This window comes from Pongo abelii, chromosome 6, assembly GCF_028885655.2.
Source record: "Pongo abelii isolate AG06213 chromosome 6, NHGRI_mPonAbe1-v2.0_pri, whole genome shotgun sequence".
Lineage (NCBI taxonomy): Eukaryota > Metazoa > Chordata > Mammalia > Primates > Hominidae > Pongo > Pongo abelii.
The window spans coordinates 16,081,667-16,101,671 of record NC_071991.2 but is presented as its reverse complement, the minus strand read 5'-3'; the positions used below and the strand labels follow the sequence as shown (position 1 = coordinate 16,101,671).

Genomic DNA, 20,005 nt, shown 5'->3' with positions numbered 1-20,005 from the left:
CCCTGCACAATTTTCATTCATGCTTACAGCGCCAAATGGTACTTTGAGCTGCCACTGGAATGAAAAATACAGTACAAATATAAACCCATTTTGGCAACACTTGAGTTTTTTTCTGAGGGTATACAATTTTGGGGTCTGAATCACTTAATGATAAAAGAGATACACAGACAGTTTTTCATTCATTTAACAAATATTAGCTGAGAACCCAGAAACTGTGCCCTAGGGATGTTGAAGTGAAAGTGTTATATGAGCTGAGACCTGACTTACCAGCTGTGTTGATCTAGAAGGAAGAGAGATCTAAGCTAGGGCCACTGCCTAAGCTTGAGGGGGCTTGCAGTATCTGTGTAAACCTGCATTCTCTTCTTTTCTGAAAATAATTAAAATTATATTTCAATTTAAAATTTTTGTTATAATGAGGTGCCTATGAAGATGTCCGCAGTGTGGTTATCCTGAGTGGCTTCCACACTGCTTGAGCCAGAATGCACACCCTATTCATAACCAGTCTGAGCAAGTTGTAACCGCAGATGGTCCTGCTGTCTCGTGTTAGGGTTATAGACCTCTCAGATGAATGTTAAGGATGGGATCCAAGTACCAGCCCTTGTGTCGATAGAATTATTTAAAGTGGCCAGGGATACAAAATCCTGGGGCAAAAGAAATCCATTTCTTGGCCAGGCGCGGTGGCTCATGGCTGTAATCCCAGCACTTTGGGAGGCTGAGGCAGGCAGATCACGAGGTCAAGAGATTGAGACCATCCTGACCAACATGGTGAAACCCCGTCTCTACTAAAAATACAAAAATTAGCTGGGCGTAGTGTTGGGCACCTTAGTCTCAGCTACTTGGTAGGCTGAGGCAGGAGAATCACTTGAACCTGGGTGGCAGAGGTTGCAGTGAACAGAGATCGTGCCACTGCACTCCAGCCTGATGACAGAGCAAGAATCTGTCTCAAAAAAAAAGAAAAAGAAAAAGAAAAAGAAAGAAATCCATTTCTCAGAGACACAAAATGGAAGAACTAAGTCTGCCCCCAAGTTCAAGGGGTAGAGTAGGGCAGATCATGCATAACAAAATGGAGTCAGAATATGCAATGATGCATGCCTGGAGCCCAGAATAAACCAAAAATTGAGCAAAAAGGAGCCAAGAAAGTTTCTGAAAACGGAGATGGAGCATCATCAGTTTTAAGCCTGAATGCACAGATGGATGGATTGGCTTTTGGATGATGTCATGGGGTAAGGGTGGACACACGTACATTTAGGCATGACCTTGAGTGGAAAAAAGAGAGCATGATAGCTGGAGATAGAGCATCCAAGTGTTTCAATGGGAATGAGCTCTGATATCACTTTGAGATTGGAAAGCTTTTCACATCCTTCCAAGGGAATCACCACTCCATTCTGGAAAAAAAAAATCAGTATTTAATATTGCTTTGGAGAATTTCTAGTTCTTCATGTAACAAATCCTTTGAAATTGCACTGAAGTTACACTTGAATGTACTGTATTTGCCTGCCATTTACTAATTCACATGGGCTGTTCTTTCTAATCTCTACATCACAGCAAAATCCTTTTCATGGTCCATTTCCTGGACACTACAGCCTCTTATTTTGTAGATAATGTTCTCTTTTTCCACTATGATTACAAATGACTGGAAAAAAATACACAAGTCTCAACCAGCCTCATGTAATAACTTGCCTACTGCCACAATGTAGGTTGCTGAGGGCTTTTTGTTTACTATTTTACTCCGTGTAAGATGGTTACATGTCAAAGATTTTTACAATGTTAGAGGCTTTCAGAAGATCAAGAGTGGATAAAGAGATGTGACATGACTTTAGACTTTTTGATTTTGGCCTCGTTTGTCATTTGTCTCCATTTGTTTCTTCCAAACAATCCACTATATTTTTGTGCAATTTTATTGTACTTAAAATTTTAAACTTTTTATTAAAGTACAACATTACAGCATCATGTATTTTTTTTTTCAAAATTTGCCACAGCAATATATCTGGTCCCCAGTAGTCTTTCAGAATTTTGCCATTCCCCAGCCAGAGATAGAGTAAATTTTTTCCTCACTTTGAAATTGTATGGGCGTTTGTGGCTGTCTTGATGAACAAAATTCAGGGCTAGTGACACTATACACCTTGGAGACAAGGTCATAAAAGACAATATGGCTTCCACCTGACTCTCCATGCTCATCTTTAAAACCCAGTCGCCATGTTGTGGGGAAGCCCAGACCACATGAGGAGGCCCCATGTAGGTGTTCCAGGCAAAAACCCCAACTAAGGTTTCACCCAAAGTTAGCACTATTTCAATTTTAGCCAGCATCAATTGGAAGACATGGAAGTGAGAAAGCCTCACATAATCCTAGCCCCCAGCCTTCCAGTGGCCCCAGCTGATGATGAAGGTAGTGAACACAAGTTATCCCTGCCAGGCTCTGCCCAAATTGCAGATTCATGAGAAAAGTTAATGTTGCTTTAAGCCACCAAGTTTTGCAGTGATTTATTACCCATCACTGGGTGACTAGAACAAACACTCACACAGAAGACACATGTCATAATTATACAGGTTGATGAATTTTCACAAACTGAACACAGCCATGCAACCAGCACTCAGATCAAAAAAATAGCTTCTCAGAAGCCTCATTACTCTTCTGGTCCTCCCTCCAAAAGATAGCTACCATCCTAACATTTTTTGCCTAATTAATGTTTTTGCCTATCCTAATGAAATTTCTTTTTTGCCTATTTTAGTATTGACCAAAGCTGTCACATGGTTGTTGTGACCCCATTAGCAGCAACTTGCCCAGGACAATGAGGTAAGATCCCAGCCAAGGAACTCCTGCCTCTGGGAGGGTTCCCAGTTAGAAGAGGATTTCTGTGTGCTGTGGACTGAACCACATCCCCCTAGAATTCATGTTTGGAAGCCCTAATCCCCAGCGTGATGGGGATGTCACACTATTTCCAAATACCTTTGGAAATAGGACCTTATAGGAGGTAATCAAAGATAAATGAGGTCACAAGGGTGTGGCCATAACCAAGAGGCATAGTGCCCTTGGAAGCAGAGGAGACACCAGTAGAACATGCACACAAAGGGAAGGCCACAGTCAGAAGGCAGCTGTTTAAAAGCCAGCAAGAGAAACCTCACTAGAAACCAAACCTGCTGGCACCTTGATCTGGGACTTTCAGCCTCCATAACTGTGATAAAATGAATTTCTGTCATTGAAGCCACCTAGTCTGTAATATTTTGCTAAGACAGCATGAGCAAGATTATACTGGATAATCAATGAAGCCTAACACCACTGTGGTGGAGAGCTTAGTTGAAAATGGAAAAACTGCCGGGAACAGTGGCTCATGCCTGTAATCTCAGCACTTTGGGAGGCCAAGGCAGGTGGATCACTTGAGGTCAAGAGCTCGAGACCAGCCTGGCCAATATAGCAAAACCCCATCTCTACTAAAAATACAAAAATTAGCCAGGCGTGGTGCCAGGCACCTGCAATCCCAGCTACTCAGGAGGCTGAGGCACAAGAATTGCTTGAACCCACCCGGGAAGTGGAGATTGCAGTGAGCAAAGATCATGCTACTGACTCCAGCCTGGGTGACAGAGCAAGACTCTGTCTCAAAAAAAATAAAAAATAGAAAAAAGAAAGAAAAGGAAGGAAGGAAGGAAAGAAAGAAAGAAAGAAGAAAGAAAGAAAAAGAAAGAAAGAAAGAAAGAAAGAAAGAAAGAAAGAAAGAAAGAAAGAAAGAAAAAGAAAGAGAAAGAAAGAAAGGCACCTGTAATCCCAGCTACTTGGGAGACTGAGGCATGAGAATCGCTTGAACCCAGGAGGCAGAGGTTGCAGTGAACCGAGATCGTTCCACTGACTCCAGCCAGGGTGACAGAGTGAGACTCCATCTAAAAAAAAATAAAAAATAGGAAAAAAGTAAGAAACAAGGAAAGAAGGAAAGAAAAAAGGAAGGAAGGAAGGAGGGAGGGAGGGAAGGAAGGGAGGAAGGAAGGAAGGAAGGGAAATGGGAGAACTGAGGCTGAGTCTCCCCAAACCTGAATGACAGAGAAGAAGGCATGTTTGGGAGTTGATGATCATTAGACATGTTTAGGGTACCTACTCAAGCTGTTGACACTCCAGGACTAATGCCTCTCACAGCCATTGATGGTAGAGAAAGCCTATGGGTTTTTAACTATAGTAGTTGACTGCCGCCCTGACCACAGTTGGTGGGAAGAGGAGTGGGAAGCTGATCTAATTTGTGCCAAATGAATTTAACTTCTCTTTCTGAAGAATCAGAGAACCTATACATAGCCCAAACAGCTGTAGACACCAGAGCTCCGTGGTCACATAATCCCAGAAGTTATAGCTGACTTGACTGGAACATATGCATGATGACAAACAAGCCACCAAAAAAAAAAAAAAAAATCAGGACAAAGATAGCAGGATCATGAGACAGATACTCTAAGAGATGCCCATATCATATTCTGAAATGCAGGGGGAGAGAGAGCAGAGGTATAAAGACAGAGACCTGGGGGTACTTCCTGCAAAGGGTACTGTGAGACTCCCCTCTCTTCTTCTAATCCATTTTTTTAAATATTTTATTTTATTTTATTTTATTTTATTTTATTTTATTTATTTTATTTTGAGACAGGGTCTCACTCTGTCACCCAGACTAGAGTGCAGTGGCACCACCACAGCTCACTGCTGCCGTGACCTCCCAGGCTCAGGCAACCCTCCCACCTCAGCCTCCCAAGTAGCTGTGACTACAGGCATGCACCACCATGCCCAGCTAATTTTTGTGTTTTTTCTAGAGATGGGGTTTCACTAAGCTGCCCAGGCTGGTCTCGAACTCTGGAGCTCAAGTGATCCTCCCGCCTCGGACCCCCAAAGTGCTGGGATTACAAGCATGAGCCACCGCATCCGGCCAAATCTATTTCTTTATACTGAGCTGTTTGGCTGTACTGGGTGGCCAGGCATGTGGAACACTAGACCCAATGCTGACAGAGGCAATCCAGACCCTAACTGCTTTGAACCTAAAACAGTTAACACACCCTCTTGCCTATTCAGAACTGATTCTGGACAATTGACAGAATTGAGGCTGAAAATTAAAGACACTAACTCTCTTTCCAGAATCATACAAGCACAGCATTTCTACCGATTTTATTTTCTTTGTTTCTTTTTTTTTTTTTTTTTTTTTTTTTTTTTGAGACAGAGTCTCGCTCTGTCGCCAAGGCTGGCGTGCAGTGGCACGATCTCAGCTCACTGCAACCTCCGCCTCTTGGGTTCAAACGATTCCCCTGCCTCAGCCTCCTGAGTAGCTAGGCTTACAGGCGCATGCCACCCGGCCTGGCTAATTTTTGTATTTTTAGTAGAAATGGGGTTTCACTGTGTTAGCCAGGATGGTCTCAATCTCCTCACTTCGTGATCTGCCTGCCTCACCCTCCCAAAGTGCTGGGATTACAGGCGTGAGCCACCATACCCAGCCACTTCTACCAATTTTCTAAGCACCTCAGGATTAGTCAGAGGCTTTCAGTACTTTGTATATATCATATCATTTAGCATTGTGAAAATGCTCTCCAGGTATACTTTCTAGTCTGTCCTCTTATTATTTATTTATTTATTTATTTACTTATTTATTTATTTGAGATGGAATCTTACTTTGTTGCCCAGGCTAGAGTGCAGTGGCACAGTCTCGGCTCACTGCAACCTCCACTCCTGGGTGCAAGCAATTCTCCTGCCTCAGCCTCTGGGGTAGCTGGGATTACATGTACATGCCACCACACCCAGCCGATTTTGTATTTCTAGTAGAGGCATAGTTTCACCATGTTGGCCAGGCTGGTCTCGAACTCCTGACCTCAGGTGATCCACCCACCTTGGCCTCCTGAAGTGCTGGGATTACAGGCATGAGCCACCACACCTGGCCTGTCCTCTTATTATTTGTTGATGGATCTCTTTGCTTAGTTGAATGAGAACTTCCTCAAATCAAGCACTGTACCCCAATCAACTCCACAGTCTATTGGGTTTAAACCCAGGGACCATGCACATGAAATGTTCAATGTCTATAAATGAATAATTTTGTTTAAAAAATTTTTTATAAAGGCCTGATTTCTCTTCTTGTGTTGTTACTAATTTGCTGTGTCACCTTAGACAAATCAATAAACTATTCTGGGCTTTGGTGTGCTGATAAAGAAAATAAAGACATTGGGCTATACCTTCTTTTAGGTCCTTTTAAGCTTTGCCTCAATGTACTCTATTTATATTCTGGCAAAGCTGTGAACTACTTATAGAAGAAAAATCAAAACCTCAGTGGCAGTGACCTCAAGGTAGTATCTAAATTAGGCTGTGATCTGTCCATCTGTTTATTTTGGAGATCAGTCGTGTTCCTGTTTCAGAGCACTGATCCCGCCTATCGCCTCTTCCCCCCGGAGGCTGCCTGGCATCCCATTTCAATCTTGTCTTATGTAGCTGGCTGATGTTTGATCTTCAGTTCACATTTGTTCCTGCTCTTATCACTCTTGGGAGGCTGTTATTACCCTCTTCCAATGCCGTCAAAGGTCTTTAATGCCTACCTTTCAACATATTGTGTGTCATCTTGTAGACACCGCTGAATGTTAGCTTAGCATTGCCCAGGGACATCCTAGACCTGGTGAATGACAAATGAGAAATGAATTGAAATTTCTCTCTTTTAACTGGTCTCAAAATAGAATTTCCAAATCATAAGGTTGGCTGCCCTTTTGGTGAAGGGATTCCTCAATATAATTTCTTCACATCTCTGTCTCCAGAACCAAGGGCTTGTAGGTACAATGGAACAAAACTGATCTGAGAGCCAGGCACCTCTCCAAGTCTCAGTTCCACCACTAACTAGCTTAAGTCTCCATTACACTGTAAGACACTAAACATCATTTATTTCTAGATACTATATGCAGATGTTCTAAGCTTGCCTTACAGAGATTGTGCCTAAATTGTGCCTAAACTTGCCCAAAGTGCCTAAACTAGGTAGGCTCATGTAGTATCACAGTTTGCTATACTAGACGCTTTGGGTGGACAAATACAATAAGACCCATAGCTTCCAATTAGAGATTGCTTATCTCTAAACCGCAGTCTTAGAGGCAGCATTCCCAAAGCATGTTCCATAGAACACAAGAGGCACAAATGCCTTCTTCAAAGCAGGGCTCCATGGTGTAGTGGACACTGTCATGTGCTACCCAGATCTTCAGCTCCTGGACAGAGGCACCCATTCCCTCAGCTGCTCTGTCTCCAGATCTTGCCCTCAGCTGAAGAGAACTGCCTTATTCAAAGCCACACTCCCTTCCCGAGACAGCCTGCATCCAATGCATCCAATGGTCAACGTGGGGTGGCTCTGGGGAGGTGGCAGTGGTCTCCAAAAAGAGAGAAAGAAGGAGAGTGCCTAGGGCTGAAAACCTACCTATTGGGTACTATGTTCGCTATTTGGGCAATGGGCTTGATAGAAACCCAAACCTCAGCAATTTGCAGCATACTCATGTAACAAACCTGCATGTGTTTGAACCTAAAATAAAAACAAGATAACAAAAAATTGATCGTGTATTCATAAAGACATTTTTTAGAAAAGGAAGGCACCAGCCGGGCATGGTGACTCATGCCTTTAATCCCAGCATTTTGGGTGGCCAAGGCCATTGGATCACCTGAGGTCAGGAGATCGAGACCAGCCTGGCCAACATGGTGAAACCTTGTCTTTACTAAAAATACAAAAATTAGCTGGGTGTGGTGGTGCCTGACTGTAATCCCAGCTACTAGGGAGGCTGACACAGGAGAATCGCTTGAACCTGGGAGGCGGAGGTTGCAGTGAGCCGAGACTGTGCCACTGCACTCCAGCCTGGGCAACAGAGCGAGACTCTGTCTCAAAAAATAACAATAATAATGATAAACAAAAAGAAGGCACCATTTTCATCAGATTTTCAGAGTGATTCCCCCAACACTGAGAACGAATATGTCATATAGAAATGAAAAAATAAATTAGCCTATTAATTAACTGCTCAGCAGATCTTCCTTGCTCACATTCCAGCTCAAACCTTTTTATTTTTTTAGCTTTGAAGAATGCTAGCATCCTAATGCAATTTCTCTTCACCCCCCAATGTTTGGAAATATCTGGCTTATGCTTCCTTTTCTTCGTGCATCTCCCTCCCACTCTCAGGCACATCTATTTGCTCAGTGATGTGGGTTGCGCTTGTCAATAATGGCACTTACAGTTCAGAGTAATGATCTCCACTCGCCTTTCCCATCTGTTATTTCCATACGCCTGACGTCTTCATAGTAGCTATCAGGGAATAAGAAGACGCTCTTTTACAAACCATCCTTCTCTCTCTAAATACTTAATGTCGACATTGTTTGGGCTGCTCTTTATGAAACGAAGCATCATGACTGAAGCCATCATTCTGACTCTTTGTAATAATCACAGCTCAATTTTGCAGCCGAGGCTGATTTCTGGCAGGCCTGTGGTCAGGACCATATATTCATGGGACTTCCTGTCATCTCCACCTTTAGATTCCAGCTCTGGTTGGAACAGTTAATTTCCCTCATTTGCAGTGTCACTTCCACCATCCCACCTAGTTTATCATCCTCACATGAGCTCAGGGCTGCCCTTCTGAGAGATCCCAAAGCATCCCCAGCTCCTCTAGAGTAGGGAGGAGCTAGTGGGTGGTGTCATGGGGACACCGGGCCTATGTCCATTTGAAATCTTGTTTTTTTTTGTTTTTTTTTTGAGATAGAGTCTCATTCTGTCACCCAGACTGGAGTGCAGTGGCACAACCTCGGCTCACTGCAACCTCTGCCTCCCAGGTTCAAGCGATTCTCCTGCCTCAGCTTCCCATGTAGCTGGGATTACAGGCACCTGCCACCATGCCTGGCTAATTTTTATATTTTTAGTAGAGATGGGGTTTCACCACGTTGGTCAGGCTGGTCTCGAACTCCTAACCACAAATGATCCGCCCACCTTGGCCTCCCAAAGTGCTGGGATTACAGGCATGAGCCACTGCGCCCCAGCCCCATTTGAAATCTGAGTCAGTACGGCCTGGAGACCTGCAGGCACCCACCAGCGGTGCAAACTCAGGGAGGGAGGAAAGGAACTCAAGAGGGAGAGCCGCTGGGAACAAATAGGAAATTCACCTTGACTGTTGGCTTAGATTCGGGAGAGTTGAAAGGGCCAGGCTGGAATCTGGAGAGAGCAATACCACCAGTCATTGTAGCATTGTAGTAATCATAATATCTAACATTATCAGGCACTTTCTTTTTTTTTTAGACGGAGTCTTGCTCTGTTGCCCAGGCTAGAGTGCAATGGCGCCATCTTGGCTCACTGCAGCCTCCACCTCCTGGGTTCAAGCAATTCTCCTGCTTCAGCCTCCCGAGTAGCTGGGACTACAGGCACCCACCACTATGCCAGGCTAATTTTTGTATTTTTAGTATAGACAGGGTTTCACCATGTTAATCAGGCTGGTCTCGAACTCCTGACCTCAGGTGATCCGCCAGCCTCAGCCTCCCAAAGCGCTGGGATTACAGGTGTGAGCCATCACGCCTGGCCATCAAGCATTTTCTATACATCAGATATTGTATTTAGTACCCTACAGGCCGGGCAAGGTGGCTCGCGATTGTAATCCCAGAACTTTGGGAGGCTGAGGTGGAGGTTTTGCTTGAGGCCAGGAATTTGAGACCAGCCAGGGCAGCAAAGCAAAAGCCCATCTCTACAAAATAATTTTTAAAAAACTAGCCAGGTGTGGTGGTGCATGCCTCTAGTCCTAGGTACTCAGGAGGCTGAGGTGGGAGGATGGCTTGAGATCAGGAGTTCAAGGCTGAAGTGAGCTATGATTGCACCACTGCACTCCAGCCTGGGTGACAAAGTGAGACCTTCTCTCAACAACAACAACAAAATAAGTACTTTGCACGCATGAAGTCATTTACTCCCCGTGACAATCCTATAAGATAGATACTATCATTTCTTCATTTTTCAGATGAGTACACTGAGACATAGAGATGAATTCAGATATGATTCTGCTCATATGTATATCCAAGGGGCACTGACCTGGTGAGTGGAGGCTGACAGATGAATTTTAAGGCATTGACAGTAATAAAAGTTGCTGGCCGGGTACGGTGGCTCACACCTGTAATCCCAGCACTTTGGGAGGCCGAGACGGGCGGATCGCCTGAGGTCAGGAGTTTGAGACCAGCATGGCCAACGTGGTGAAACCCCGTCTCTACTAAAAATATAAAAATTAGCCAGGTGTGGTGATACGTGCCTGTAATCCCAGCTACTCAGGAGGCTGAGGCAGGAGAATCACTTGAACCCGGGAGGCGGAGGCTGCAGTGAGCCAAGATCGTGCCATTGCACCCCAGCCTGGGCAAAAAGAGTGAAACTCCATCTCAAAATATGATAATAATAATAAAAGTTGCAAAGGCTCAGATTAAAGATTGGAAACCAGAAGCCAGTCAGCGGTTGGGGATAAAGAGTTAAAACTCTGGGCTGAATGGAGAGTCAAGAGGCAGGTCACGGCTTTGGCTCCAGGAAGAGACGCTGGAGCCAGGACTAAGGTCTCAGAGGGCACTGATGAGGATCAGGCCTAGCCATGGGGATGGGAATGACATGCTTCGCTAGGCGTGGAAAGAGCGCAGCTCTGTGCGTCTGTGGGTGCCCAGGCTCCAGCCCAGGCAGGACGTACGTGGGTTTGGGAGCCACAGGAAGCTGAAGTCCCTCAGAAGAGCTCAAAGCCACCCTGCCTACCCAAAAATTGCACAGGCCAAACCAAGACTTTGGGATACTGAGCCCTGCAGAGCAGGTGAGAACATGCTCCTTACTGACAGATGAGAACCAAGATTTCTCAGGCTTCCCACCTCTGGGGTTAGAGCTGGTGAGAGCTGCAACGTAATCCAACCACTGCCTCTGCATTTGTGCTGAGAGTCAAAGAGAAGCAGAGGAGAAGGGTGGTAAGGACCACCAGTCTCTGGGAGCCCCCACCACCATGGCAGGTCTCTCTGGTGCTTTGGAGAGAGCTGTGATCAGGCCTGTGATGATGAATATTAAGTGTCAACTTGATGGCATTGAAGGATGCCAGGTATTGTTCCTGGGTGTGTCTGTGAGGGTCTTGCCAAAGGGGAGTAACATTTGAGTCAGTGGACTGGGAGAGGCAGACCCACCCTCAATGTGGGTGGGCACCATCTAAACAACTGCCAGTGCAGCTAGAATAAAGCAGACTCGCTGTGTCTTCCGGACTTCATCTTTCTTCCATGCTGGATGCTTCCTGCCCTTGAACGTCAGACTCCAAGTTCTTCAGCTTTGGAACTCTTGGACTTACACCAGGATTTGCCCGGGGCTCTTGGGGCTCTCAGCCACAGACTGAAGGCTGGGCTGCTGTCGGCTTCCCTACTTTTGAGGTTTTGGAACTTGGACTGATCCACCACTGTCTTCTTTGCTCCTCAACTTGCAGACAGCCTGTCGTGGGACTTTACCTTGTAATTGTGTGAGTCAATTCTTCTTAATAAATTCCCTCTCATATATACATATATCCTATTAGTTCTGTCCTTTTAGAGAACTCTGACTAATACAGGGCCACTGCACTCCACCCTGGATGACACAGCAAGATCCTATCTCTAAAAAAAAAATGCTTTGCCATGGTCAGTTCCTCCAACCTGCTCATTGTGCATTTGGTCCCAGCCCTTGCCCTCTTCTGGTTGAACTCCAATTTTTTTAGCTGCTGAGGGTTTAAGATGGGCCCTATTCCAGGCATGTGCCACCATACTTGGCTATTTTCTTTAAATATTATTCTGTAGCGATGGGATCTTGCTATGCTGCCCAGGCTGGTCTCAAACTCGTGGCCTCAAACGATCCTCCCATCTTGGCCTCGCAAAGCACTGGGATAATAAGTGTGAGCCACATGCCCGGGCTCCAGGGAATAGGCCCTGTTCCAGCACTTCTCTTTTGTTTGTTTGTTTGTTTGCTTGCTTGTTTTTTGAGATGGAGTCTTGCTCTGTTGCACAGGCTGGAGTGCAATGGCGCAATCTCAGCTCACTGCAAACTCCACCTCCCAGATTCAAGCAATTCTTGTGCCTCAGCCTCCTGAGGAGCTGAGATTACAGGCACACGTCACCACGTCCGACTAATTTTTGTATTTTTAGTAGAGACAGGGTTTCACCATGTTGGCCAGGCTGGTCTTGAACTGCTGACCTCAGTCAAGTGATCCGCCCACCTCAGCCTCTCAAAGTGCTGTGATTACAGGCATGAGCCACCATGTCCGGCCTATTCCAGCACTTCTTTAAGAGGAGACCCTTGAATACTGAGAAGTTCTTAAAGGCCAAGGAAATGGAGCTTTAGCAATGAAATTTCAGGCAAAGAGTAGGGCACCTTTGTGAGAAAATGTCCTGAGAGTACAGGCCTGCTTTCCTGGGTGGGGTATGATTTGAATGTTCTAAGAAAGACAAGGTGTGCGCTCACAGTTTTGCTGACATATGGTAGAATATTGAATCACTACAGAGGGAGAAGTCTACCGTGGCAGTGCAACATCATAACTGCATGGAGCAGCTGTCACTTTTCACCACCTAGAAGGGAATCAGTAACAACAATCCACTATTCAGTCAGCACGCAAAAACTCTAGAGCCTCTGGACTGTCCGCCCCTACGTGTGTGTATGTGTTACTTATTTCTTTCTCTTTCTTTCTTTCTTTCTTTTCTTTCTTTTCTTTTTCTTTCTTTCTTTCTCTCTTTCTTTCTTTCTTTTTTTTTTTTTGTGTGTGTGATGGAGTCTTGCTCTGTCGACCAGGCTGGAGTGCAGTGGTGTGATCTTGGCTCACTGCAACCTTCACCTCCTGGGTTCAAGCGATTCTCCTGCCTCAGCCTCCCAAGTAGCTGGGACTACAGGCACCCACCATCATGCTTGGCTAATTTTTGTATTTATTTATTTATTCTTTTTTAGTAGAGACAGAGTTTCGCCGTGTTGGCAAGGTTGGTCTCGAACTCCTGACCTCAGGTGATCGGCCCACCTCAGCCTCCCAAAGTGGCTGGGATTACAGACGTGAGCCAGTGTGCCTGAAGTTTTTTTTTTGTTTTTTGTTTTTTAATGACAAGGTCTTGCTCTGTCATCCAGGGTGTAGTGCAGTGGCGTAATCATAGCTCATTGCAACCTCGAATTCTGGGGTTCAAGCAGTCCTCCCATCTCAGCATTCTGAATAGTTGGGACTACAGGTGCATGTCACCATGCCCAGCTAGATTTTTAAAAATGTTTTGCAGAGATGGGGTCTTGCTATGTCACCCGAGTTGTTCTCAAACTCCTGGGCTCAAGTGATCTTCCTACCTTGGCCTCTCAGAGTGCTGGGACTACAGGTGTGTGCCACCACACCTGGCTAATTAAAAAGAAAAAAAAATTTGTAGAGATGGAGTCTTGCTATGTCACCCAGTTTGGTCTCAAACTCCTGGACTCAAGCCATCTGCCTGCCTCCCCCTCCCAAAGTGCTGGGATTACAGGCATGAGCCACCACACTCAGCCCATGGTACTTATGTCTTCTCTGATTCTTGTAGTGACTGACTGCAAAACCCTTCAATCAAGAAGAGCCTTTGGCTCATTTTCAGGACCAGCAGGGAAGGGGGTGGAGGAGCTGAATTTCCCTCTGTGTCCATGCTTGGCTACCACAGAGGTACCCAGGATCTCCACTTCATGCTTGGAAACTCCCTATCACTCAGGGTCACCCAATGTAGGCAAAGACCGGTCCAGCTTGCACTCAGCACTCACTCAGGTATCATTCTTCATTTTATCATTATTTATTTATTTATTTATTTATTTTGAGGTGGAGTCTTGCATTGTTGCCCAGGCTGGAGTGCAATGGCACGATCTCGGCTCACTGCAACTACCACCTCCCACGTTCAAGCAATTCTCCTGCCTCGGCCTCCCGAGTAGCTGGGATTACAGGTGCCCACCACCATGCCCTGCTAATTTTTTGTATTTGTAGTAGAGACAGGGCTTCACTATGTTGGCCAGGCTGGTCTTGAACTCTTAACCTCGTGATCTGCCTGCCTTGGCCTCCCAAAGTGCTGGGATTACAGGTGATAGCCACCACGCCTGCCCTCGGGAATTATTCTTATGACTCTGATGCCCTTGCCCTCAGGAATTATTCTTATGACTCTGATGCCTTTTGGAAACCTGGGAATAGACAATGCACCATCTTCAGCCCAAATCAGAGGAGGAAACATTCACAGTTTTCTACAGATCATGCTTGTGGTGGTTTTAAAATATGTCTGCAAAGTGTTTAATAGGCATCTCGGCCAGGCTTGGTGGCTCATGCCTGCAATCCCAGCACTTTGAGAGGTCAAGGCAGGTGGATCACCTGAGGCCAGGAGTTCGAGATCAGCCCGGCCAACATGGTGAAACCCTGTCTCTATTAAAAATAGAAAAATTAGCTGGGTGTAGTGGCGGGTGCCTGTAATCCCAGCTACTTGGGAGGCTGAGACTTCAACCCGGGAGGCCGAGGTTGCAGTGACCCAAGATCGTACCATTGAGCTCCAGCCTGGGCAACGAGAGCGAAACTCTGTCTCAAAAAAAAAAAAAAGTCATCACATCAAAAGGGATATTCCCAAATGGAATATCCCTCCCCTTGAATACAGGCTGTGTATGCCTAAAAAATAAAATGAAGCAGAGGTGACTCTATGCGGCTTCTTCCCAGGCTGGATTCCAAGAAACAATACAGTTTCTACCTGGCTTTTTCTCTTTCCAGGATAAACATATCTTTGAAGCCCAGTCACCACGTTTGGAGGAAGCTTGGACCATAGGTAGAGGCCATGGTCTAGGTGTTCAGCCCACAGCCCAGGTAAGACCCAGGTAAGTTCTAACAGCCATCATCAGCTATTAGCTGTTAAGACAGGGAACCTTCGGATGATGCCAGTCCCCAAACTTTCAGCTGCCCTTGGGGACACCAAGTGGAGAAGAAATAAGCTGTCCCTCCTAAGCCCTGCACACGTAATAGATTTGTAAGCAAAATAAATGTTATTGTTTCAACCGCTAAGTTTTTGGATGGTTGGTTACATAGCAAGAGACAACTGGGAAAAACAAAATATTCTATTCCTATTTTGTACCCATGTCACCATACAAGCACCACCCTATAATAAAGAGAGCAATTAACAAGCAAAGCAGAACTTAGAGGCGGGGAAGTTTTGGATGTTTCTCTTCAAGAATCTCACCCTGCATTCTGATCTTGGGCTCCTTTGGTGTCGTATAGTCTACAACATGACAATTCAGCTCTATACAATCGTACCACTTTAAAAGTACATGTGGGCTGGGTGCGGTGGCTCACGCCTGTAATCCCAGCACTTTGGGAGGCCGAGGCGGGCAGATCACGAGGTCAGGAGATTGAGACCATCCTGGCTAACACAGTGAAACACCATCTCTACTAAAAATACAAAAAAAATTAGCCGGGCGTGGTGGCGGTCACCTGTAGTCCCAGCTACTCGGGAGGCTGAGGCAGGAGAATGGCGTGAACCTGGGAGGCAGAGCTTGCAGTGAGTCGAGATGGCACCACTGTGCTCCAGCCTGAGTAACAGAGAGAGACTCCATCTCAAAAAAAAAAAAAAAAAAAAAAAAAAAAAAGAAAGAAAAAAAGTACATGTGTTTGTCTCTTAATGAATGGCATCTGTATTCAGAGTTGGATTCACTCTGTCTTCCCTATTGGAACATTCTCCAATAAAGTCATTCTTGTCTGTTTAAGTCTGTCTGATACAATTTTGCTTTGACACAATCCAGGGTTTTCAGCACCATAGTGGTCAGAAAATTGTGTCTTCAATGTCAGTTAAAGTTCCTTCAACACTTTGCCAGCACAACAAAGTGCCTGGCTTTAGAGGGCACTGGTGGTTCTGGCCTTAGATTCAGTATGGCACCACAGCACAGAGCCCAGGAGGCCCGCAGACAGGGGTCTGATGCCCTCCTCTTTCTGTTATTGCCTATGTGATTTTGAAGGGGTTACTTAACTTCTCTGAGTTTCTATTTTCTCACCTGTAAAATAGGGACAGTGATACCTCTATGGGGCTTTTATGAGGATAACATGAATTAGTATTTGTAAACAGCTTAGAACAATGTCTTAGACATATCAGAGCTCTATCTTTAATTAGTCATTTCTTAGCACTGGTTATCTCCAAAAGTTGGGTGGGAGATTGGGGCAGATTGCACTCTTTTGTGTTGTTTGTTGTTCTATTGAGTATGTATCACTTTATAATTAGCAGGGAAAGAAGGACAGTAGGAAGGGGGGAGAGAGGGAGGGAGGGAAAAATGAAGAAAGGAAGGAAAAAATAAAGAAAGGAAGGAAAAAATGGAGGAAGGAAGGAACAAAGGAAGGAAGGAGGAATGGAGGAAGGGAAGAGGAAGAGGAAGAAAGAGGAAAGGAAGGATGGAGGGAGGAAGGGAAGGAGAGAGGGAGGAAGGGGAATAGGAAGGAAGGAAGGAAGGAGAAATGAAGGATGGATGGAGGGAGGGAAGAGGGAGAGAAAGAAAGATGAAAGGAAAGATGGAGGGAGGAAGGGAGGAAGAGAGGGAGGAAGGCAAATAGGAAGAAATGAAAGAAAAAAGGAAGGAAGGAGGAATGGAGGGAGGGAAGAGGGAGAGGAAGAAAGAGGAAAGGAAGGATGGAGGGAGGAAGGGAGGGAGAGAGGGAGGAAGGGGAATAGGAAGGAAGGAAACAGGGAAGGAAGGAAGGAAAGAGGGAAGGAAGGAAGGAGAAAGGAAGGATGGATGGAGGGAGAGAAGAGGGAGAGAAAGAAAGACAGAAGGAAAGATGGAAGGAGGAAGGGAGGAAGAGAGAGAGGAAGGGGAATAGGAAGAAAGGAAGGAAAAAAGGAAGGAAGGAAAGAAGGAAGGGAGGGAAGGAAAGAAAGGAAAGGAAAGGAAGGGAAGGAAGACGATCTAAACCTCAGTCCTTGTACAGATGTCCTAAGCTTCTCTCCAGAAACACATCACTTACCACTTGCCCTTTTGACCACAGAGGAAGTCAGTTCTATCTGTTCCACAGAGGAAGTCAGTTCTGTATGTTCCAGTCCTTAACTGAATTTGTTTGGTGTCTGAATGATGGGCCATGGTCTTACTGCCTCATAAGTCAAAGCCAGGGAATAATTTTAACAGTGCATAAACAGGAAATATGAAAATTAATGCTTGCAGGAACCTTATTTAATTTTGCTGTGAACCTATTTCCGTGACATTTATGCTGTTTGTTTTGTGCAGTTGTGTGTGGGTTTTTCTCTCCCCCTTCTTTTTATTTTGCTTTCTGTTTTCTTTTTCCTATTGGCTCAGTTTCAGAGAGGCTAGTTATCTGCACATTCATCTCTAAAATGACCTTCCTTTCTTGAAATGCATGTCCTTCTGCTTGTAACAAAAGGTCATAAACTCGCCGGGCCCATCAAAGCCATTACTATGGCAATACACTACAGGATTGCGATTATTAACCTCTGGATAAACAGGCAGGCAGGGAAGATGGATGGAGAGGAATAAGGCTTGTGTTTATACACATTTATCTTTGGTAATTAGCCATCTGGGGGAAAACCACAAATACAGGCAACAGAAATTGATTTATCTTCAAATAATAAGTTTTGCTTTACAACAAGGTCTAAAAGTGCATCTTCTCAAGTGCTAATTTTGCATGTCACTTGCATGCTTTAAGGATGAAAGTAGTAATTACCAGGCCTTTCATATGCAAAAGTAAGGTGCTAAGAAGCTGCTAGCTTCATCCACAAGAATTAAAATTAAAAAAAAAAAAAAAAAAAAAAAGATGCGTTTCCCAGAGGACTTCCCAGGTCCTAAAAGGCTTGTCACTACAGGTCTGTATCTTCCTGGAGGTCCAGGGCCATTCATAAGAAATCAGCTGCAGACAAGTGTGGTGTGAAGTGGGGAGTCACTGACCCCATGAAGCAGGTGCGGTCTGAATTGGAAAGTCACTGATCCCATGGAGGATCCTGTGGTCTTGGACTTGACCCTTCTCCACTGATGCTAAGGGTCAAGGCCAGGAAAGGAACCACCTAGACACTTGCGAGACACAGCCACATCAAAACCAAGGGGCACAGGCACAGTGGCTCATGCCTGTAATCCCAGCACTTTGGGAGGCCGAGGTGGGCGGAACACTTGAGGTCGGAAGTTCGAGACCAGCCTGACCAACATGGAGAAACCCCGTCTCTACTAAAAATATAAAATTAGTCGGGCGTGGTGGTGCATGCCAGCTACTCGGGAGGCTGAGGCAGGAGAATCTCTTGAACCCGGGAAGCAGAGATTGCAGTGAGCCAAGATCGCGCCATTGCACTCCAGCCTGGGCAACAAGAGTGAAACTCCATCTCAAAAAAACAAAAAACAAACAAACAAACAAACAAAAACAAAAAAAACCAAGGGGCAGGGCTCTTAATAACCAACATGGGGATAGTGGGATAAAGAGGCTGTGTGTCTCATTTCCAACGCTAGCTCGATACCTAAGGGGTTAGTAGCTACATTTGCTTGTTGGCCAAAGGCCTTTCTGTTCCAGGAGGAATCAGCCCAAACTAAGAGGGAATTGTCTGGGTAATTCCACTTCCCTTTTATAGTTAAGCCTCAGGGAAGCGCCTGCTTTTAATGAGCTGTGGTTCAAAACCATCCATCCAGGCTCGCACATGGCACCCTCCGAATTTATTCAAAGACAAAGGAAAACAGAGTGAGACACTCTGGAGAGGCCCCGTCGACATCCATCTGCTGCAGCTGAGCTTTCTCCCATTAAACCCTTCTCATAAATAGCACCGGATCCTGCAGTCTGTTGCCAAATGTTTTTTGAACTGTTTTTATTAATAACAAATTGGAATTAGTTGCTGTCTGAAATATGCCCTGCGTGTTTCCACCTGTGAACCCTTTAGGCAGAGGGCGGAGCTGCCCAAGACCTAACACCTGGCCACTAGCTAAATGTGATGCAAGACCTAATTTTAAACCTTCCACCCCTTGGAGGCCTTCAGTGACCACAGTGGAGCTGCCCCAGGTAGTAGCACAGCCAATGGGTGAAGGGGATGAGTGCTATACCTGTGTGCCAGGTGCAAATCCCATCACTGCCACGTATTGGGAGTATGACCTTGAGCAAGTTAATTAGCCATTCAGATCCTTATTTTGCTCATGTAAAATGGAGATGTTAACAGTCCCCATCCTGGCCAGCTGTGGTGGCTCACACCTGTAATCCCAGCACTTTGGGAGGCCGAGGCAGGCTGATCACAAGGTCAGGAGATCGAGACCATCCTGGCTAACACAGTGAAACCCTGTCTCTACTAAAAATACAAAAAATTAGCCAGGCATGGGTGTGGGCACCTGCAGTCCCAGCTACTTGGGAGGCTGAGGCAGGAGAATGGTGTGAACCCAGGAGGCGGAACTTGCAGTGAGCTGAGATCGCACCACTGCACTCGCCTGGGTGACAGAGCGAGACTCCATCTCAAAAACAAAAAAAAACAAAAAAACAATTCCTATCCCATAGTGTTATTGTAGGCAGTGCAGCCAGATTATGAATAGGGGTGCTCTATTGGGTCCCAGCGCAGGCTCGCTGAGTGCTGCAATGTACTTGCTGTGTGATCCAAAGAAGATCGTTTTGCTGAACCTCACTTATGAAAATAGTATGTGGCTGCGTGCGGTGGCTCACGCCTGTAATCTCAGCACTTTGGGAGGCCAAGGCGGATGAATCATTTGAGGTCAGGGGTTCGAGACCAGCCTGGCCAACATGGTAAAACCCTGTCTCTACTAAAAGTTCAAAAAAAATTAGCCAGATGTGGTGGTGCACGCCTGTAATCCCAGCTACTGGGAGGCTGAGGCAGGAGAATCGCTTGAACCCAGGAAACAGAGGTTGCAGTGAGCTGAGATGGCACTACTGCACTCCAGCCTGGGCAACAGAGCGAGACTCCATCTCAAAAAAAAAAAAGAAAAGGAAAAAAGAAAATAATAGTATGATATTAATAAGATATACACAAAATACTTACCTAAGCTCTCAACCAGTGCCTTTCACACGAGGCAATAAATACCTGATAGCTTTCTAAATCATTCGATTGCCCTCTCTGCAT

General features: G+C 45.4%; 1 long non-coding RNA gene across 1 annotated transcript; it reads right to left on the bottom strand.

Annotated features, from left to right (window-relative positions):
- Nucleotides 1–267: 267 nt before the first annotated feature.
- On the bottom strand, nt 268–12,510 carry LOC103891091 (uncharacterized). Its single transcript, XR_655343.3, has 6 exons — nt 12,423–12,510; nt 9,110–9,158; nt 8,192–8,261; nt 6,535–6,608; nt 1,257–1,385; nt 268–367 (listed from the first exon to the last, which is right to left on the bottom strand). It is a non-coding gene; the product is annotated as an uncharacterized LOC103891091 (long non-coding RNA).
- Between the last annotated feature and the right edge of the window lie 7,495 nt (nt 12,511–20,005).